We start from the raw sequence: 23086 nt of genomic DNA on the forward strand, positions 1-23086 counted from the left end.
GAATGCTCAGGTTGACATTTCAAGCCGCTTGCATCTTTTCCGAGTGTAGCTGACATAATCACAAACCCCCCCCCCTTCGGTATTTCCCTTTCTTTAGGAGCCCAGCTCAACCGGGCAATTTGGCCATGGATCAAAACACCCGTGGCAAAAATAACAGATTAGTAATGAGCTTGAATCATCGCAAAGTTTCCTCACCAGCATCACAAAGCTGAGCATCTGAACATCAGCAAAAAGGTTGTCCTCGGCTTATAACCTCCACCGAGCCCAAATTTTCTGTTGCTACATGAGACAGTTGTTAAGTGAGTTTGCAACCTTTCCTGCCACAGTTGTTAAGCGAATCACTGCAGTTGTTAAGTCAATACAGGTAAGTCCTTGACTTACGACCACAATTCAACCCCAAACTTTCTGTTGCTAAGCGAGACAGCTGTGAGTTTTGCCCCATTTCTTGCCACAGTTGTTAAGCGAATCACTGCAGTTGTAAAGTTGGTAACACGGTCGTTAAGTGAATCCAGCTTCCCCATTGTCTTTGCTTGTCAGAAGGTCACAGAAAGGGGATCACGTGACCCCCCAGGACGCTGCAAGCGTCGTAAATACATGACTGTTGCTAAGCATCCAAATTCTGATCATGTGACCGTGGGGATAGTGCAACGGTTATAAGTGTGAAAACTTGTCACAAGTCCCATTTTTCAGTGCCGTTGTAATTTTGAAGGGTCACTAAACAAATGGTTGTAAGTCAAGGACTACCTGTGGTATGATGGTTAAGTGAATCTGGCTTCCCCATTGACTTTGCTTTTCAGACGGTCTCAAAGTGTGATCACATGACCCCGGGCCACAGCAACCATCCTAAATATGAGCCAATTGCCAAGCATTTGAATTTTGACCACCACGGTCGTAAGTGTGAAAAATGGTCATAAGTCACTTTTTTCAGTGCCCTAGTCCAGGGGTGGGGAACCTTGGCTCTTTTATGATGCGTGGACTTCAACACTACGTTTTAAAGGCTGGGGAATTCTGGGAGTTGTAGCCCACCTATCTTCAAGCCTGCTGGCTGGGGAATTCTGGGAGTTGAAGTCCACCCATCTTCAAGCATGCTGGCTAAGGAATTCTGGGAGTTGAAGTCCATCCATCTTCAAGCCTGCTGGCTGGGGAATTCTGGGAATTGGATTCCGCCCATCTTCAAGTATGCTGGCTAAGGAATTCTGGGAATTGGATTCCGCCCATCTTCAAGCATGCTGGCTGAGGAATTCTGGGAGTTGTAGCCCACCTATCTTCAAGCATGCTGGCTAAGGAATTCTGGGAATTGGATTCCACCCATCTTCAAGCATGCTGGCTGGGGAATTCTGGGAGTTGAAGTCCACCCATCTTCAAGCCTGCTGGCTAAGGAATTCTGGGAATTGGATTCCGCCCATCTTCAAGCATGCTGGCTGAGGAATTCTGAGAGTTGTAGCCCAACCATCATCAAGCCTGCTGGCTGGGGAATTCTGGGAGTTGAAGTCCACCCATCTTCAAGCATGCTGGCTAAGGAATTCTGGGAATTGGATTCTGCCCATCTTCAAGCCTGCTGGCTGGGGAATTCTGGGAGTTGTAGCCCACCCATCTTCAAGCCAGCTGGCTGGGGAATTCTGGGAGTTGAAGTCCATATGCCTTAAGGTTGCCATGCTTGGAGACTCTTGGTCTAATAAATCAAGTGGGAAATCCTGCACAATCCTCTCTCCAGCCCTTGGCAAGCTTCCCACCTCTTCCAAGCTGCCTTTCCCTCCAGAAACTCCATCTCAGCAGCTGTTTCCAAAAGGGATGTCTGGGCAGCCTGTGAGGCGGGAGAGAAAAGCAAAAACAGAAACAAAAAAAGAACTCCTCAGCACACTGGATAAAAAATAGAAAACCTGAAGTCCTTTTACCACGGAAGGAAATTCTGCAAAGGGATGTCAAGGCTCATTTTCCAAAGCACCTGAAGGCAGGACAAGAAGCAACAGGTGGAAACTCATCAAGGAGAGAAGCAACCTAGAACTAAGGAGAAACTTCCTGACAGTGAGAACAATTAATCAGTGGAACAGCTTGCCTCCAGAAGCAGTAAATGCTCCAACACTGGAAGTTTTTAAGAAGAGACTGGACAGCCACTTGTCCGAAATGGTGTAGGGTTTCCTGCCCGAGCAGGGGGTTGGACTAGATGACCTCCAAGGTCCCTTCCAACTTTACTACTATTACATCCCTCTCACTAAAGGGAAGCCAGTTCTGAGGTCTCGCAGTACAACTTACGACGACAGTTGGGACGGGAACTTCCATCGCTAAGTAAGGCAGTGAGTCACACCTGATTTTATGACCTCTTTTGCTGTGGTCATGAAGTGAATTGCCACAGGTACAAGGCAAATCACTTGGCTGTTAAGCAAATCCTGCTTCTTCCTTTGACTTGTCAACAGCCAGCTGGGAAGGTTAAAAATAGCAATCACAGACCCCCGGATGCTGCCACTGTTGTAAATATATGCCGATTGTCAAGCTCCTAAATTTTGATCTCATGAGTGCAGGGATGCTGTGATACAGTCATAAATGCGAGGACTAACTGTAAGTCACTTTGTTCAGTATCGTCGTAACTTTGAATGGTCGCTAATCAAATGGTCACAAGTCGAGGGCTACATGTACCCAGCAGCTTCTATGGCTGAAGTACCAATTTTAAGATGTGTAGACTTCAACTCCCAGAATTCCTTAGCCAGCAGGCTTGAAGATGGACGGACTTCAACTCCCAGAATTCTTCATCCAGCAGGCTTGAAGATGGGCGGAATCCAGTTCCCAGAATTCCTTAGCCAGCATTCTTGAAGATGGCTGGACTTCAACTCCCAGAATTCCTCAGCCAACATGCTTGAAGATGGATGGACTTCAACTCCCAGAATCTCTCAGCCAGCATGCTTGAAGATGGGCGGAATCCAATTCCCAGAATTCCTCAGCCAACATGCTTTAAGAAGGGTGGACTTCAACTCCCAGAATTCCTCAGCCAGCATGCTTGAAGATGGGTGGACTTCAACTCCCAGAATTCCTTAGCCAGCAGGCTTAAGAGGGGTAGACGTCAACTCTTCCATTCACTGATGTGCAATTCTCCAGGACTGCCAGGATAAGTCCCTAAAGTTTTTTTTTTGGCAAATGTTTTCAGAAGTGGTTTGCCATTGCTTCCTTCAAAGGGCTGAGAGATATTGACTGGCCCAAGGTCACCCAACTGGTTTTGTTCCCCAGGTGGAACTAGGACTCACCATCTCCCAGTTTCTAGCCTGATGCCTTAGTGTTTCTCAACCTTGTCCCCTTAAAGATGGGTGAACTTCAACTCCCAGTGTGCTGATTAGGAAATTCTGGGAGTTGAAGTCCACCCAACTTCAAGAGGCCCAAGTTGACAGCACTGGTCTGGATTGTGACTTACCAAGTCCAAGATTAAAACTGAGACCCTTTTACACACGACTAGGGTTGGCAAGTCCTCACCAGCTCCATTTCCAGGACGAGAACAGAAAAAAAAAAAAAGAATCTCTTTTCCTTGAACACCAGCTATAAAATCCATTCTTACTCACTTCCCCAAGGCCATCTTTAACACTTAAAATGAAAAGCAATTGCTGCTCTGAATGGTCTCGCCCATTTTTCGGTGCCTGTCAATGCTCAGGCCCTTTCCCTGCCTGAGATAACCCAGCTCAATAAAAAGGGAAGCGGCACGTGTGATTTATCCCATAATCCAATCTTAGCCATTTGCAGAAATGAGATCTGTAATCTAGTCTCTGCTAAAATGATTAAAGATCAAACGCTTGTCAACGGGGAAAAATGCAAAATGGCCCCAAGGCCTGGAACGGGCTCCCGTGAAGAGTTCAGACAGCTTTCTTAATGCCAGCCTCCTCCAGACAGGTTGGGATGCAGTGATGGCATTCTGGGTGTTGTAGTCTGGGTGTTGGGATGCAGTGGATTCTGGGTGTTGTAGTCCCAAAAGTATGAGCATCACATTGGGAGGAAATTCATTATGGACCACCTCCATCAGGGGTGGGGAACTACGGCCCCTTTGCGACTTGTGGACTTCAACTCCCAGAATTCCTGCGCCAGCCAGGCGCAGGAATTCTGGGAGTTGAAGTCCACAAGTCACAAAGGGGCCATAGTTCCCCTGATCTACATGATCACATAAAGGGGTCTTAGATTAAAATCCCCAATAGGGTTCTTCATTATACAGGTAGTCCTCGGCTTACAATCACAACTGAGTCCAAAATTTATGTTTCTAACTGAGACATTTGTTAAGTGAGTCCTACCCTCTGGAGCAAGGTGTCTCCCCCCCCCCAAGAGGTCCAAAGGGCCCCCCACTCTGCTGTTGTTCAGAAAAGCCATGAAGTCTTCCTCCCAGTTTTTGGGGAAGGATTTTCATCCTGCTTGCTATCTTTTGTTCTATTGATTTCACTATAATTTCTTTGATTGTTCTGAAACATCCAGAGCTGTGAAGAGTCAGGCGACACACAAGTTCAATCAACTCAGTTCAGTTCAGTTCAATCCAATCCAATTCAATTTGGTTCAATAATTACATAGTACAGGTAGTCCTCGACATACAACAGTTTGTTTAGTGACTGTTCAAAATTACGACGGCACTAAAAAAAGGGACTTACAACCATTTTTCACACTTATGAGTCATTGTAGCATTCCCGTGGCCGTGTGATCAAAATTCAGACGTATGGCAACTGACTCATATTTATGACGGTTGCAGTGACCCCGGGGGGGATCACGTGATCCCCTTTGGCGACTTTCTGACCAGCGAAGTCAATGGGGGAAGCCAGATTCACTTAACAACCCTGTTACTAATTTAACAACTGCAGCGAATCACTTAACAACTGTGGCAAGAAAAAGTCGTAAACTGGGGCAAAGCTCACTTAACAATTGTCTTGTTTAGCCACAGAAATGTTGGGCTCAGCTGCGGATGTAAGTCGAGGACTATCTTTATTTATCTCAGGACGTGATACGTTTTGAGCATTACTATGAGATAATCTTGCCTGCCATCTCCTTGGCACCAGAACCCTGAATTTTTCTCCTTTCTTTTGGGTAAAATCTTCAAATAGCTTTTCTGGCTGTTGCAGGTATTTTGGTGGGATGACTAAGTATGTTGTGCTGATCCAGCCTGTGGAGCTATTTTATTGACCTGCTCAAATGAGAATCAGAAACAGAATAGCAGAGTTGGAAGGGACCTTGAAGGTCATCTAGTCCAACCCCCAGTTCTAGCAGGAGATCCTACATTCCAGACAAGTAGCTGCCCAGTCTCTTCTTAAAAGCCTATAGTGAGGCAGCACCCACAACTTCTGGTGGCAAGCTGTTCCACTGGTTAATTGTTCTGACTATTAGGAAATTCCTCCTTCGTTCCAGGTTGCTTCTCTTCTTGCTTAGTTTCCATCCGTTGCTTCTCGTCCTGCCTTCAGGTGCTTTGGAAAATAAATTGACCCCCTCCTCTTTGGGGCAGCCCCTCAAATAGTGGACAACTGCTATCATATCACCTCTAGTCCTTCTTTTCATGAAACTAGACATACCCAGTTCCTGTAACCACTCTTCATATGTTTTAGCCTCTTCATCATCTTTGTTGCTCTTCTCTGTACTCTTTCAGTCTTCAACATTCAAACATTGTCATTGGACGTTGCGGGAATTTCTTGTAAAACTTCCGTATTAATCGATCAGCTTTAACATCTTTGGCTTCTACCCACTCAGTAAGACCTTAAACATGTTGTGTGATGCTCTCTTAATTTAGGGTTAGGATTCATTTTAATTCAGATTTGAAGCCTGTCTTAAGTATTTTTTAAAAGGAGTCCTAGTTTAAACCTTCTCCTCATTCATTAAAAAATAATAATAAAGCCCCTTTTAAAACTGTTCAGGATTTTTAGTGTACTGATTTTATTCTTTTATTTTGAGGGAATTTTCCCCCCTATTCTTTGTTCTGTGTATGGCTTGTTGTTTTGGTGGTTCATTAACTCTTTTCAATATTTCATTCCTGGCTTCACTTGTTTACCTTTTTGTGTTTCTGTAATCTGTTTTTTGTCACCTTACTGTAAAAATGTGATAAAGTGGATTTTTTTTTTAAAGGAACATATTTTAGCATACCAGTAAACACAATCAAACTTTCTTTCTTTGTCTCGGCGAAATACATTTTTTGACTCTTCTGTACACTTGTGTGGGTGGGGGAGGATGGTAATTGTGGTCCAACCAATTGCCAAGGTATCTGTTTGGTGAAGCCTGGAGAATTTTGCTTCTCTTTCAGATTTAAATTACAGATACAATTACACCAAAATTGAGACAAGAATTTCTCTTGCTAAGCAAGGCAGTTGTTAAATGCAGTTAATTTTACGAACCTTTTTTTAAACCATGTTTTTAAAGCGAATAATTGTAGTTGTTAAGTGAATCATGTGGTCGTTAAGTGAATCTGGCATTCCCCCATTGACTTTGTTGGTGGGAAATCAGCTGGGGAGGTCACAAATGGTGATCATACGACACAGGTACGCTGCATACATGCCAGTTGCCTAGCGTCTCATGATCAAGTAATCATGCAGATGCTGCAATGGCCGTAACTGTAAGGACTGGTCATGTCACTTTTGAATACTTGTTAAATGAGCATTTATCCATATGGTGTGTGGACAGCATCTGGTTTTTGAAGAAATAGACTAGCATTGAAAAAGAAATCAAGTTTATTTTCCAAATCACCTGAAGGAAAGACAAGAAGCAATGGATGGAAATAATTAAGGAGAGAAGCAACCTGGAATTAAGGAGGAATGTCTTGATAGTGAGGGCAATTCACCAGTGGAACAGCTTGCCACCAGAAGTTGTGGGTGCTCCAACACTGGAGGTTTTCAAGAAGAGACGGGGCAGTCATTTGCCTGAAATGGCATGTTGTTGTTAGTTGCGAAGTCGTGTTCGACCCATCGCGACCCCATGGACCATGTTCCTCCAGGCCTTCCTATCCTCTACCATCTTCTGGGGTCCACTTAAGCTCACGCCTGCTGCTTCAGTGACTCCATCCAGCCACCTCCTTCTCTGTCATCCCCTTCTTCTCTTGCCCTCCATCTTTCCCAGCATCAGGCTCTTCTCTAGTGAGTCCTTCCTTCTCATTAGGTGGCCAAAGTACTTGAGTTTCAGCTTCAGGATCCGGCCTTCTAAAGAGCAGTCAGAGTTGATCTCCTCTAGGACTGACCGGTTGGATCGCCTTGCAGTCCAGGGGACTCGCAGGAGTCTTCTCCAGCACCAGAGGTCAAAGGCCTCCATTCTTTGGCGCTCAGCCTTTCTTAGGGTCCAGCTTTCACAGCCATCCATTGAAACTGGGAAAATCATGGCCTTGACTACACGCACTTTTGTTGGCAGGGTGACGTCTCTGCTTTTAAGTATGATGTCTAGATTTGCCATAGCTTTCCTCCCCAGGAGCAAGCGTCTTTTACTGGAATGGTATAGGAATGGCTTTAACAGGAGGTTGGACTAGAAGACCTCCAAGGTCCCTTCCAATTTGTTATTCTGTATTCTACCTTCTCTGCCCCAACCCTTATCCTCCTGGTTACTGCTGACCTCCCTCCAAACAAACAAATCTGATCTCTCCAACATTTTTCTTCTCCTCTGGAAAAAAAAAACCCTGCAAATTGGCTGACTGAAAGGGGTGTGTGAGTGTGGAAATGCAGATTCCCCCCCCCCCTTGCTTGCTGATGCTTTCCTGGGAAAAAAGAGCAACGGAGGAAACGCCAGCTTGGTTTCTGTTGGAGCCAAGCCCACCTCCTCGTCCTGTGATCCAATCTCCCCCCCCACCTCAGCCTGGGTCCCCTTGCTTGAAATCGAGGTGAGGGTTCAAGTCCCGTCTCCCCCCCCCCCGTACCCTCCCTCCAGAAAAAGCAGCACATGAGTTGGCAATCACAAATGCCAAATCATAAACAAGCAGGCCCTGGGAAAAAAATAAGCGGCAGATTCTATATCCCAATTATCCAAGCGCATTTGCTCATCAAAATTCAGAATATTTCTCGCACGGGCCTTGGCTTCTGGCTTCTGGAGACTGCCTGGTGGCAGAAGGCTGCCTTCCCCCACGTTTCTGCCTCAGCTCCTCCAAAGGCCACGCAGCTCTTTCCTCCAGAAAGGAAGGCACTCCCATTCACAAGACAGTCTTTTGTCAGGCAGATGGTAAAGAACAGATGGGGAGGGTGTCACGGGTTGGGAAATGCCTGCCTCCCCCCTTCTGCTGCTAGAGCTGGTGCTTCCCACATTGATAAACGTTTCTGGGCACAGTCTTGCATCAATGAGCCGGAAGGAGGCCCTGGAGGTCATCTAGCCCCACCCCACGCTCTAAACAGGATGCAATTGGCCAGAAGCAGATCTGGCTTCCCACTTCAACCCTGCCAAGAAAGAGAGACTGACTTTTCCTCCACCAGCAGTTTTGTGCACGTGACGTGCTTAAAAGCCAGGCAAGAGAAAAAATTGGGAGTGCTGCATTCACACAGCCAACGAACCTGGACTGGAAGTTTTGTGATGCAAGGGACAGAGTCCACTTGGTTTAATGTGGAGGTCTCCAAACTGGGCAGCTTTAAGACTTGTGGACTTCAACTCCCAGAATTCCCCAGCCAGCATGGGGACATGGCAACATGCCCTGTCTGGCAGAGGGATTCTGGGAGTTGAAGACCACAAATCTTAAAGTTGCCGAGTTTGGAGACACACACACCCCGGTTTAATGGATTGTGCAAATTACAAAAATGGATGAATTCTGTAACCTCTGGCCTGTGTTGCGTGAACCCCGGCACAATAGTTATTGCAAATGCCCAGTGAAATTACAGGTAATTCTCCATTTATAACCATTCATTTAGCGAGCATTCCAGGTTACAGCGGCACCCACAATAGTGACACACAAGACGCAACCTTACGCCTACTACCATCACCGCATCCCCATGATCAGTGATCAAACTTTGTTGCCAAGCAAGCTGTTTTCCAAAGGCAGGACAGGAAGCAACGGATGGAAACTAGTCAAGGAGAGAAGCAACCTAGAACTAAGGAGAAACTTCCTGACAGTGAGAACAATTAACCAGTGGAACAACCTGCCTCCAGAAGCGGTGAATGCTCCAACACTGGAAGTTTTTAAGAAGAGACTGGACAGCCATTTGTCTGAAATGGTATAGGGTTTCCTGTCTGAGCAGGGGGTTGGGCTAGATGACCTCCAAGGTCCCTTCCAACATTATTATTGTTGTTGTTGTTGTTATTGTTATTTACCACAGTTGCAGCATCCCCGGGTCATTTGATCACAATCTGCAACCTTCCCAGATGGCTTCCAGCAAGCCAAGTCAACAGGGGAAGCAAAATTCGCTTAACGACCACATGATTCACTAGTGATTTGCTTAACAACCATGGGAAAAAAGTCGTAAAGTCAGCTGTGACTCACCCTAAAAACTGCCTTGCTTAGCAACAGAAATTCTGGTCTCAGTTGAGGTTGTAAGTGAAGGGCTAGCTATTGGACTTGGACAAGCTGATAAAACAAACAAACAAACATAAATACTGTAAATAAATAAATAAATGATAAATGTCAAATTTCTCTTGTATGACATTTTTCAGACACGTTGGATTAATGTCACCGCTTCTTTAACCAAGAGATGCACAGATTGAACTTTAGTGTTTAAAGTATATTTAAATAATATTTATTGCACCGTGGACTTCTTAAATCTTGGAATCTGGTCTAGAACAAAATATATTCTCCAGAGCAGCCGTATCTCTAAATATGACCAATGTTTTTGAGAAATAAGGTGCCGTAAAGCTTCTGTTTCACAAATCCCCTTTAGCAGACTTGGGATGTCGGATTTTACACCCAAGTTTTATCAGAAAAGCCCATTATTGGGGTGAATAAACTGGAAGAAACTTCAATGCACTGACATACGTTGACATACTTTATATAAAATTTACATAATTTAAGGCAGATTTAAATAATTTTACATATATTATCAAAATATGTAAAGGTGTGTGACACATATTTAAAAGAAAGTATACCATATCAATTTTTTATATAATATGTATATTCAGATTGGACAGACACACTCTGCCCTTAAAAATGGTCTGTTAAATTGGGTTTTTGCTCTAATTGCAGCCATTAACTTTAATCTGGTGTTTCTCAACCTTGGCAATTTTAATGTATGTGGACTTCAACTCCCAGAATTCCTTGTTCGCTATCCTGCCTTCAGGTGCTTTGAAAAATAGATTGACACCCCCTCTTCTATCATGTCACCCCTAGTTCTTCTTTTCATTAAACTAGACATCCCCAATTCCAGCTACCGTTCTTCATATGTTTTAGCCTCCAGCCCCCTAATCATCTTTATTGCTCTTCTCTGCACTCTTAGCAATGGAAAGTTTTGGCTCAACTGTGGTTGTAAGTTGAGGACTACCTGTATTAGCAAGGTTATCCATTTTTGCTTCAGCTGGGCTAGATTTCGCTTATGGATATTTAACTATCCATTTTTCCAGGGCTGAACATTTGCCAGTTTTGGCCTTCCAAATCTGCTTGCATCGGCTGCTTCATTTCTCCAACGTCACTCCACATTTTTCTTTTGCTACGATCAGCCCCTCTCTGAGGAAATTGTGATATTTTTGTGATGTTTTGATGTATGTTTTCTGGGATTAGCTTAGCAAAAACATTTCAGGTTTCGGTTCTGATTTTATTTGTAGGTTTTTCTGAATATTTTAAGGTATTTCTTTCTAGTGCTTCTGAGTGGCATTTTACACAATCACAACATTATGTCAACATGGGCCTTTTCCCAAGGATTGTCAGATACTTCTGTCATTTTTTTTGAAAGCTATCCCTTGCATCAAACTCCGCTTCTGGTGATTTGGTGGATAGGGCTGGGTGGTTTTATTGATTTATTCAATTTACATAGCTGCCTATCTCACCCCTTGTCTAGGCAGCTTACAATAAAAGACTTTTCCCTAGCAACAATACTTTGCGTATTTATTCATTTTTGAGGATGCATGACTCCAAAAAGGCTCTGAGTGGCTTGCAAAAAAAAAAAAACACCAAACATCAATAATAGTAATAATAATAATAGGGTTTGAAGTCCAACGAAATTGGGGACCATTTAGTTAACTATGGTTTTCTGCACACGCTAACATCGTGTCAAAAATGTCTCTTGAGAATTGGCTTTTAAAACATCTTGCAGATTACGAAACTATTGGGGAGAGGGTTTCCCAGGGCAAAAATATGGGGGTCTTGCATTTATTCGGCGGCACAGCAGCCAGAGCATGTGAGAGTGCAAGTAAAAATCACGTCTCGATATTCTGTACCATTCCTAGCTTCCTCCACTTCCAATTAATGAGGAAGAAATATTTCCCAAAGGACTTTGCTCCAGCATGGAAAGCATCTGCAGCCGGCGAAATTTGATAGACAGATGTGACATTAAAAAAAAACTCCCCATCCTGGATCCTTAATCATCTCTGGTTAAAAACACCAAGGCGAGAAATTCAGGAAAAATTCTCAAGCGTCTCCAGAATATGATAGAAAAAAACAGAAACCACTTTTCTGGGTGATCACCTTTTGGGGAGAGGCCCACACCCAGACAGGTTAGGATGGCCTGACCTTGAAATGTTGAGCACATAATAACAGAGCTGGAAGGGATCTTGGGGGGGGGGGTCTTCTAATCCAACCCACTATTCCAGCAGGAGATCCTATCTCACTTCAGAGAGATGGTTGTAGAGTCTCTTCTTAAAAACCTCCAGTGATGGAGCACCCACATTTTTTAGAGGCAAGCCGTTCTAATGGTTAATTGTTCTCAATGTCAGGAAGTTTCTCCTTAGTTGCTTCTCTTGTTAACTAGTTTCCGTCCGTTGCTTTTTTGTCCTGCCTTTTAGTGCTTTGGAAAATAGGCTGACCCCCCCTGTTCTTTGTTGCAGCCCCCCAGATATGGGAACGCTGCTAACATGTTGCCCTTTCTCCTTTTCTTTTTCTTTTTCCAGTTTTCTTCTAAGTCATGCCAGGCTGAAGATGTGCAGTCTGCTTGACTTCCAGGGAGCAAAACCACAATTTTGAGTGATGTCAGTTCTTGCCCCAAAATGTTTCTCGGATGGTTTGAATGGAGAGAGACAGCATTTCTGTTCTTGGCAAGATGCAAGTTAAACAGCGCCTCCACATTAAAATGGCAAGGTGGGGAATAGCAGTGTGCTATTATAATTTAGTAAACAAGGAAACAGCTAACCAGGGATAGGCAACCTTGGCTCTTTTATGACTCGTGGACTTCAATTCCCAGAATTCCTGAGCCAGCATGGCTGAGTCAGGAATTCTGGGACTTGAGGTCCACGAGTCATAAAAGAGCCAAGGTTGCCTACCACTGGGCTATACCGAGTTCTCAACTTACGAATGAAATTGAGATCGGCATTTCTGTTGCTAAGCAAGGCGGTTGTTAAGTGAGCTGTGCCCACTTTTAGGACCTGTTTTGCCACAACGAACCGAATCGCTGCAGTTAAGTGAACCACAGGGTGGTTAAGAGAAACCAGCTTCCCCCATTGACTTTGCCTGGTCAGAACCCGATGGGGACGATGGCAGTCATGTGATCCCAGGACACTTCAACCACCCTAAATAGATGCTGGTTGCCAAGCAACCAAATTTGGATCATGTGACTGTGAGGATGCTGAGCTGGTCGTGTGAGATGGTCGTGGCTGGAAGCCACTATTTGTCAGCGCCATTGTAACTTTGACTGGCCACTAAACAAATGGTTGTACGTTGAGGACAGCCTGTAATGGCAGTGTAGAGATGGTAACAAAATAACAGCGTTGGAAGGGACCTTGGAGGTCATCTAGTCCAACCCCCTGCTCAAGCAGGAAACCCTATACCATTTCAGACAAATGGCTGTCCAGTCTCTTCTTAAAAGCCTCCAGTGTTGGAGCACCCACAACTTCTGGAGGGAAGTTGTTCCACTGATTAATTGTTCTTACTGTTGGAAATTTCTCCTTAGTTCTAGGTTGCTTCTCTCCTTGGTAAGTTTGCATCCGTTGCTTCTTGTCCTGCCTTCAAGCACTTTGGAGAATAGCTTGACTCTTTTTTGGGGCAACCCCTGAGCTATTGGAACCCTGCTATCATGTCACCCTTAGTCCTTCTTTTCATTAAACTAGACATACCCAATTCCTCTTCATATGTTTCAGCCTCCACTCCCTTAATCACCTTTGTTGCTCTTCTCTACACTCTGCACAGATGAGGTGAAAGCAAGGGCAATTAGCAAGGATAGAAATTATTGAACATCTTGAGCATGAACCAGCTTTAACATCCTTCCTTCTTCTCATCACTGACAATGATTTTTCCAGTTTCTTTCTTACCTGCTAGAGAATGCAGCCGACCAGCTCCAGAGGGAATGGTGCAATAGCTGTGGATGGCTTGGAGAGGCCTTGCAAATTTCATAAGCCAACTTCCTGGACTTGCAACGAGGAGACTGAAGCAGACTGGGGTCAAATGATGGATTGTCTCCCAACTACCTGGAACTCCTGGGCGAGCCAGAATCATTTATCATTTTAAAAATCACGGGTTGCTTTGCCCGGAAGCTCAGAAAAGGCCCTGCAAGGCGATCAGAAGGAAGGACAAAAAAGAAAGCACTTTTTCTAATTTAAATATGGTCAGGTGGCTGTATACACCACCCAGGATCCATTTTAGGCCATATAGGGGGACCCTCAGTTCTGTGGCAAGGCGAGAGCTGTGGAGCATGGGCTTGAATGCTGAATCCTCTCCCTACTGTGGAATTGGAAAGATTTGCAAGAGGGGCCAGTCCCCACTTAAGTTTCCCCCTCCCCAGAAAGTCCCACTGCTCAGATCTAGAAGAGAGGAAGGAAACCAAGCAGAAACAGCTGTGAAGATCTTCCAGGGAATTAGGTCACTTGAAAGAATCATCCCTAAACTGGGCATAGACTTAGGACAGGGCTCTTCAAACTTGGCCCTTTTATGACTTCTGGACTTCAACTCCCAGAATTCCTCAGCCAGCATGCCTGGCTAAGGAATTCTGGGAGTTGAAGTCCACAAGTCCTAAAAGGGCCAAGTTTGAAGACCTCTGTTTTAGAACATGGGATACCTTTTATTATTGGCTAGAAAAATGAGATAAACAGGGGTTTTCAAACTTGGCCCTTTGATGACTTGTGGACTTCAACTCCCAGAATTCCTCAGCCAGCATGCCTGGCTGAGGAATTCTGGGAGTTGAAGTCCACAAGTCATCAAAGGGCCCAGTTTGAAGAGCCCTGACTTAGGAGGAAGGAAGGAAGTCCCATAACTCTCCCTCTCAAGCAAGTGTCAAATAATGGAGCCATTTTTAAGGTCATCCTGCAAAATCACCCTCTGTGCATAGATAGTGCTCAACTTTAGTGACAATGAGTAAGACCACTCACTTATAGTCGATGGGTTGAAGAGAGCCGGCCATGAAGCAATCTGAGCCGTGATTGGTTGCTGTGAGTGCAAAGGGGGAGGTTCCTTGTTTCCCGCCTTTTTCCTCTGCGTGCTGCTCTGTAATTTACCTCAGGATTTTCCTGCTGTGTTGATTTACCTGAGGATATCCTGTTTGCCTGTCTAGTTTGTTGTGCATATAGTTCTAAAATATGTTTATTTATATAAAAATACAAGTACCCATGTCAGCCTCTCTGACTCCATTTGTGCAATTCCCTGACAATCCTCAACTTAACAATCCACAATTGAGCCAAAATGTCCTTGGCCAACTGAGACAGTTGGCTAGGTGAGTTTTGCCCCATTTTATGACCTTTCTTACCATGGTTATTCATTTTCATTTATTTATTTTTATTTTTTTGTTTTGTTTTGTTTTGTTTTTATTTATTTGGAAAATTGATATTGCTATAGCAGAAGACTCGAGGCGGCCGTGATTATGTGCAGTTCTTAAGTTAATAATATAAATTTATTTTGCTAAGTGAGAAATTTGTCAAGTGAGTTTTGTCCCAAATTACGACCCTTCTTGCCACTAAGTGAATCACTGCAGTTGTTAAGTTAGTCACCCGGTTGTTAAGTGAATCTGGCTTCCCCCATTGACTTTGCTTGTCAGAAGGTCATAAAAGGGGATCACGTGACCCGGGGACTCTGCAACCGTCATAAGTACATGGCAGTTGCTAAGCATCCAAATTTTGATCATGTGACCACGGGGCCGCTGCAATGGTCATAAGTGTGAAAAACGGTCATAAGTTTCTTTCTTCAAGGCCATTGTAACTGCAGTTACTGAAGAAATGGTTGTAAATTGAGGACTAATTGTACTCCCTTTTAAATGGCTACAAAATAACAGAAAAATATTTGCACACCTGTGTGCGTGCGTGGGCGTGCATGTGTGTTTCTTCTGTTTACCTGTATTTCCATTCAATCCCAAAGGGAGATGATGCTGGAGAGTAAATTCTCCCAGGAAGGATATCCTGGGAAACTTGGCCAGCCAGGAAAACTGGAGTGTAATAAAAAAAAAATCAATCTTTTTCTGTGTTTATGGACGTGTGTGTGTGTGTTTTGATCAAACCAAACACAACCCGTAAGATCTTTCTTGTGGACCATTCTGATTTTCTCCCCTCTTTCTTCTTAACCTAACAAGGATAGTGACTAAGCAAACATTATGCAGCTCCTGGTTGTGAATAGACTTCTGGTTCTCTCCTTCAAAAGTTGTTTGCATAAAGCCGGTTTGAAACCCTGACTCTAACAAATAAAAGCTTATTTGAGGTGGGAAACGAGGCACAGTGATAAGCAAGCCATCAATATTCATTGGAGTAAAGCTACTGGAGGAAAATACAGGAACTGGCCTTCAGCTCTGAAGTTCCAGAGAGTGTGCCCCCTTCCAAACTGGACAGGATAATAAATCAAATATCCATTAAGACAGTTTTTCTCAACCTTGGCAGCTTTAACTCAATCTTGGCAGCGTCAACTCCCAGAATTCCCCAGCCAGCATGCTTGAAGATAGGTGGACTTCAACTCCCAGAATTCCCCAATCAGCATGCTTGAAGATAGGTGGACTTCAACTCCCAGAATTCCCCAATCAGCATGCTTGAAGATAGGTGGACTTCAACTCCCAGAATTCCCCAGCCATCTACATCCTTTGCACAGTTCTGATCGTTATAGGTATAGGTCAGGGGTGTCAAACTGCCAGCCCACAGGCGCCGGATGCGTCATGCCAAAATCGTGCCCACCCCATTGCCAGCCATGGAAAAAAAGTCACGATAAATCTCACGACACATCACATGACGTTGCGAGTTTGACACCCCTGGTATAGGTAGTTCTTTTTTTGTCATAGTTGCTAAGTGAGTCATTGCGGTTGTTAAATGAATCATGCCTTCGTTAAGCTGATCCAGATTCTCTGATTGACTTTACTTGTCAGAAGCTGGCTGGGAAGTTGAATTCTGGGAGTTGAAGTCCACCTATCTTTCCTTGTCAGAAGCTGGCTGAGTCCCACATGACACTGGGACAATGCAACTGTCATATATATATGCCAGTTGCCAAGCACCCAAATTTTGATTACATGACTGTGGTGATGTTGCAATGGTCATAAGTGTAAGGACTGGTAGTAAGTCACTTTTTCAATGCTGTTGTAACAATAAACACTCATTAAATGAATGGTTGTAAGTCAAGAACTACCGACATAGACACATTTTGGCATAGAATATCTTTTCCACTGCTAAAATCTAGTCTGTGGGGCGTATTTCTTGATTCCTTGTTCCCTCAATGCTGAGAGTTGATTCTAAAAAGTGAAAACTACCCATTACTTAGATATCTTCACTGCCAATTCTAAGGCTGGTATTTCTATCTTTTTGCCTTTAGTTTGCTCTTCTTTATATTTAATTTTTCTCCTGCTTTTTTCCACTGGGCTTCCTTTTATTACTAGAGCTTGGAGATCCTTTGCATTTTCTGCTATCAGGGTAGTGTTATCAGCATCATGCAGGTTATTGATGTCCCTTCCTCCAGTCCTAAAACCCTGCTTATCTCCTTCCCATCCTGCTTCTTTTAATATCTATTCAGCATAAAGTTTGAATAAATAAGGGGAGAAAATACAGCCAGTCACTCCTTGGCCAACTTGGAGTCTGTCTGTTTCACTATGTTCTTTCCAGACTGTGGTTTTCATGCCTATTTATAAATTTCTCATGAAGACAGTTCCTTTCTTCCTTCCTTCCTTCCTTCCTTCCTTCCTTCCTTCCTTCCTTCCTTCCTTCCTTCCTTCCTTCCTTCCTTCCTCCCTCCCTCCCTCCCTCTCTCCCTCCCTCTCCATCCTTCCTTCCTTCCTCTCCTTCCTTCCTTCCTTCCTCCCTCCCTCCCTCTCCTTCCTTCCTTCCTTCCTTCCTTCCTTCCTTCTTCCCTTCCCTCCCTCTCCTCCCTCCCTCCCTCCCTCTCCTTCCTTCCTTCCTTCCTTCCTTCCTTCTTTCCTTCCTTCCTAATTTCTACAGTTATGTTCAGAGATTCTCATTTTTCTGAGCACACTCCAGAGCTGAATATGATTGACCTAATCAAAGACCTTTCTGCACAAGTAGTCCTCTACTTATAACCATTCGTTTAGCGACAGTTCAAAGTTACAATAGCACTGGAACAAGTGACTTATGACCATTTTTCACACTTAAGGCCATTGCAGCCTCCCCATAGTCACGTGATCAATTCAGGCACTTGGCAGCTGGCATGTATTTCTGAATTCAGAGATCTTTTGAAGGACTTCCTTTGTTTTTCCCATGTCTGTTTCGATCCTCGGTGCCTTTACAGATGTCGGTGTAGTACTGCTTCTTGGCTCTTCTAACACCTCTGAAACTTCTTGTTCCTTTGGAGATTGTAGTCTTTCTTGACTTTGGCTTCTCTTCTAGGCAATTCTGTAGTTTCCTTGGACATCCAAGTTGCTTCCTTCCATTTGTTCATTTTTCCTTAAGTTCCTACCGTATTTCCTCTGGTTGAGGCTCAGCTCTTCACAGGGGCTTCTGATGTTCTCCTTGAGAACAGTGGGCTCAAGATCATATTGTGAAAACTGACTGGCTTTCTTTTTCTGTTTTAGCTTAATTTGGGGTTTGCATGTGAGCAGCTCATTCCTGTTCATATAGTCAGTGCGCACTATATCAGACCACACTTCGAGTACTGCATCCAATATAAAAAAAGATGTTGAGATTTTGGAAAGAATGCAGGAAAGGGCAACTAAGATGATTAGGGGACTGGAAGCTAAAACTTATGAATTGGGTAGGTCTAGTCTAGGAGAAAGAAGGACCAGGAGTGATATGATAGCAGTATTCCAGCATTTGAGGGGCTGCCAAAAAGAAGAGGGGGTCAACTTATTCCTAAAAGCACCTGAAGGCAGGACAAAAAACAATGGATGGAAACTAACCAAGGAGAGAAGCAAGGAGAAATTTCCTGACAGTGAACAAATTGTCTTTAGAAGTTGTAGGTGTTCCATCACCGGAGTCTTTTAAAAGAAGAGACTGGACAGCTACGTGTCTGAAATGGCATAGGGTCTCCTACTTGAGCAGGGGGTTGGACTAGAAGACCTCCAAGATCCCTTCCAACTCTGTTATTCTGTTATTCTCTGATCCAGAGTCAGCACCTGGCCAGGTCTTTGATTCTATAACTGAACTTCTCCACCTTCTTTGAACAATAATAGACTCGATTTAATTTCTAGGTACTGCATCTGGCGATGTCTTTGTATGCCGGTGTCCTTTTAGTTGTTTGAAAACAACGTTGGCTATGAATAAATTGTTTGGAGTGGCAGAAATTGCGAAGGCGTTCCCCTGCTTCATTTCAGTTTCTTAATCCATACGGTCCGACTACACTTCCCTCCTTCGTATTTAAAACTTTGGCATTTCAGCCTCAAATCACAGGTGCCATGTCTTGCCTGCATGTTCTGTCAATTTCAGATTGAAGTTCATCGCAAAACTCACCGACTGCCTCTTCCCCTGCTTCAGTGGTCGAAGCATAAACTTGGAGAATTGTCATGTTAAAAAGGGGTCCATGAATTTTAACTGATATTATTTAGTTGTTGATTGTGCTGGTCTCGCTGTATCCTTCATAATGTCAGAAGAATAATTTGGGGTTCCAGCTCGAGCTAGGATTGCACAAGAATAAATAAAAAGGAGATCCAGACAGCTGTGAGAAAAGAAGAAATATTTATTCCTAAAAGCAAAACAGAGCCAGGCTGCAGAGAAATGGGTTATAGCACCAGATTTTTATAGGGGGAGCTTGTCTGAGCTGTCACATGCTGATTCTAAGGTGACACTTGAAGGGCACGTGTATGTGTGTATGTAGGTATGTTTACTCTTGTGAATGTGCCGTTCCTCTGGGAAACATAATTTAATTAACTCTGTTTTTGCAGACCTTATCCTTTGATATGTGGATTAGATCTGGGTAACTTATTTGGGCGTTTGAGGAAGTTTGAGATAGGGATTTTCCCATTTGCTATTGTTTTACTTGATTAATTTAGTCTCAGCTTAACCATCAATTATCTAATGGAGACACTGATTCTCAGACCATTATGGATTCTATTAATATTTTAAGGGAAGAGGGAAACAGTATAAAGAGTAAAACATAATTTTGATATCAAACTTCCCACAGTAACATAAAAACCACCCTGTCCTCCCTTTGTTTTTGATCTCCTAAGTCAGGGGTCTCCAAACTTGGTAACTTTAAGACTTGCGGACTTCAACTTTCTCCAGCCATCATGCTTTAAGATGCGTGGTCTACCTGTACAGGAACAGTTTATCATTTCCTGCACAGCATGAGACAGCCTTGCTGTTGTTGCTCCATTTCGTGGCCCTCAGCCCTTCATTTCATGACCCCCCCCCAGCAGGTCAGAAAAGTCAAAATGGTAATCATGATCATGTGATCAAAACCCCACTTGCTTTTTATGCACAATGCATAAGAGTAAAGTTCGATCCCACTTTTCTGACCTAGCCTGCAGACCCTCCTGGCTCTCAGCCTGCCTTTGGAAGTTTGCAGCAAGTCTCACTTTGGGGCCTGCCAAATTCACCCAGTTGCTGCATCTAAGAGGGATGACCAATTGTACCATTCCAATGCCCCTTTAAAATTCCAGGCATCCTTTGGCTGAGATATTTCTAGCCTTCTGAGCTGCCTTACCTTAAACATTGCATTTTCACTCTGAAACTTTCACTTTTGCTCCCCATGATACTGTGAACTTGGGGATGTCATAGCGGATATGGTGGCATGTGCCAGTGTTCTAATTTACTCTAAAGTAGGTATAATCGGGCTCACAAGCTGCAAACGGGCACCATCCTAAAGGAAATGTAATTACAGGGCATGCAAAGTGCCTTTTCTTTTTTTGAAAAAAAAAATTACATGTCCCTTTTTAAAGAAAGGCATTCAAAGTGCATTTAAATATTTAGCCTTTAAAGATTGCAATTATTGTTCTGAAAATAATAGGCTGTTGGGGAAAGCAAAGGGGGTGGTGGACAGTTTAATGGGTGTTTTACGCCCTTTTATTAAAAATGCAACCAAGCTGAAATTAGACCGAAATTGTTCAAACTTATAAAATGCACGAGCTGAGTTTTATGCATTAATTATCAATGAGTAATTCTTTGGCCGCAAATAAATTATTCTATATAACTATGGCTTTTTTCTCTCTGATTCCTGATCTTTTTTTTTTTTTCATTCTGCATTTGTACCATAAAATTTGAAGCTGCAGGGGAATGAAAACGATCTTGACACCTCCCTTAGGGTGAAATATGCGTGCAAAATGCAGAAAGTGGAACTAGCAAATTGCTTGTTTATCATGTGATAGAAACTCAGTTTACGTCTCAGTGCAAAATGCAGAAAGTGGAACTAGCAAATTGCTTGTTTATCATGTGACAGAAACTCAGTTTACATCTCAGTGGCTATGTTCATATCACATATGTAACTAGGCCTAAATTTGGCGCCTGCATGAACTGGATTTACACATGAAACCAGAAGTTGACTAATTTGTGGCCTGCTTGTTTTCTGAGCACAGCCACAACATTTAATTAGATTTTGGATTTAGTCTGTGCAATCCAGACAATTAAACTAACCTAATAAACCATGATTGGTTAAACTATGAATTTCAGGAGGGCTGTCAAGATGAATAATGACTATTGTGATCTTGGATGATGAGGAATTTGTTCCTTTTTATTGATTACAGGTAGTCTTCAACTTATGACCATAATTGAGCCCTACATTTCTGTTGCTAACTTAGATATTCGTTAAGTGACTTTTGTCCCATTTTACGACCTTTCTTATCACAATTGTTAAGGTGCAGGTATTATTAACATGATTGTTAAGTGAATCTGGCTTCATTGACTTTGCTTATTAGAGGATCACAAAAGGGGATCACGTGACCCTGGGACACTGCAACATCACAAATATGAGTCAGTTGAATTTTGATCATGTGACCTTGGGGATGCTGCAGTGCTCGTGTGAAAAATGTTCATACAGTAAGTGATGGAGCACCCACAACTTCTGGAAGCAAGACTTTCCTCTGATTAATTGTTCTCACTGTCAGGAAGTTTCTCCTTAGTTCCAGGTTGCTTCTCTCCTTGGTTAGTTTCCAACCATTGTTTCTTGTCCTGCCTTCAGGTGCTTTGGAGAATAGCTTGACTCCCTCTTCTTTGGGGCAGCCCCTGAGATATTGGAAGACTGCTATCCTGTCCCCCCTCGTCCTTCTCTTCATTAAACGAGACATACCCAATTCCAGCAACTGATCCTTGTAAGTATTAGCCTCCATCCCCTAATCATCTTTGTTGCTCTTCCCTACACTCTTTCCAGAGTTTCAACATTTTTTGTATGTTGTAGTGACCAAAACTAAATGCAGTATTCTAAGTGTGGTCTTGTTAAGGCTTTGTAAAGAGGTACTAACACTTCATGTGATCTTGATTTTATCCCTCTATTAATGGAGCCCTAGGACAGTGGTTCTCAACCTGTGGGTCGGGACCCCATTTGGGGTCGAACGACCATTTCACGGGGGTCGCCAAACAACGCAGTCCGCTATTTTTTCCCCCCTTTTCCTTAGCTGTGCTACTCCCTTTTATTCTATTGGCTTTTGAAAGCCAATAGAATAGACTCTCTTGAATAGAGTCTAATTCTATTGGCTTTCAAAAGCCAATAGGAATTGTCCAGGCTGTCTCTGCCCTGCTGAGCCCGCCAAAAGTCCCATTCTGCAAACGGTGCTGCACCAGTTGAGTAGTCCTCGACTTACGACCGGTTGAGTAGTCCTCGACTTACGACCGGTTGGGGGGGGTCGCGGCATTAAAAAGGTTGAGAACCACTGCCCTAGGACTAAAAGTGGATCTCACTGGGTCGCCTTTGGGGCCTATGCCAGGCAGCTGGGTTTCAAATCATCTTGGGGGAGATAGATTTACCCCGAGATTTCTGTCTCCCAAATATCAAAGACATCCCTAGAAAAAACAAGTCTTATTTCATCTTTCCTTCATCCACTTAATTCGTAAAGACAGCAACAGCAGAGCTCCAGTTGCTGACGGCTTTCCTCTTATCACCGGAGCCATCCAGCCCTAATCAATATTTTTCATAATTCTCTTTCCTCAGCTTTTTATTTTTAAATAGACCTTTGCTTTCTGATCTTCTTTCATATTTTCATTAAACATTTTTAAAGACAGTAGATAACTATTAAAGAAGAAACAAGGATCAGAAATAAAAGGCCTGGGAATAGACAAGGGATTTTAAAAGGTCATAGGGATTGGAGCTGTCCAGTGTAACCTTAGTTAATTATAGTGAACTGAATATATTATCTTTAAGAGACTGAAAATTGGTTTTAAGCTCTATGGAGAATGTTAATCATAAGACCCACAGTCAATCCAGTGCAAATTATTATAACGGAGTAAATTCAGCACGTATTTCTGATTGAGATAAACTCTAAAACTGAAATCTAGCGTCTATATATGGAATAACCCAAATTATGGATGTGGTGCAATTCCAGATGTGACCCAGGACCGATCCTTTTTCCTTTTCCAACAACTTTACGTTCAGCAGGAGAACTACATCAGCTACATTGGAAAGCCACACTCAAAAGCCTCCAAGATTCTTTACACTGAGGTCCTCAGGCTTTGGTGGTAGATTGTTCCTCGCTGTGGAAGTTCCATTGTCCTTCATTGCCTCTTGTAGCCTTTCTTCTCCCCCCACCCCCCAGTCTTCCTTTTTGAAAAGGAGACAGTCAAA

The sequence above is a fragment of the Crotalus tigris genome, unplaced genomic scaffold (genome assembly GCF_016545835.1).
Source record: "Crotalus tigris isolate CLP2741 ecotype Arizona unplaced genomic scaffold, ASM1654583v1 scf7180000020245.1906669, whole genome shotgun sequence".
NCBI classification, from domain to species: domain Eukaryota; kingdom Metazoa; phylum Chordata; class Lepidosauria; order Squamata; family Viperidae; genus Crotalus; species Crotalus tigris.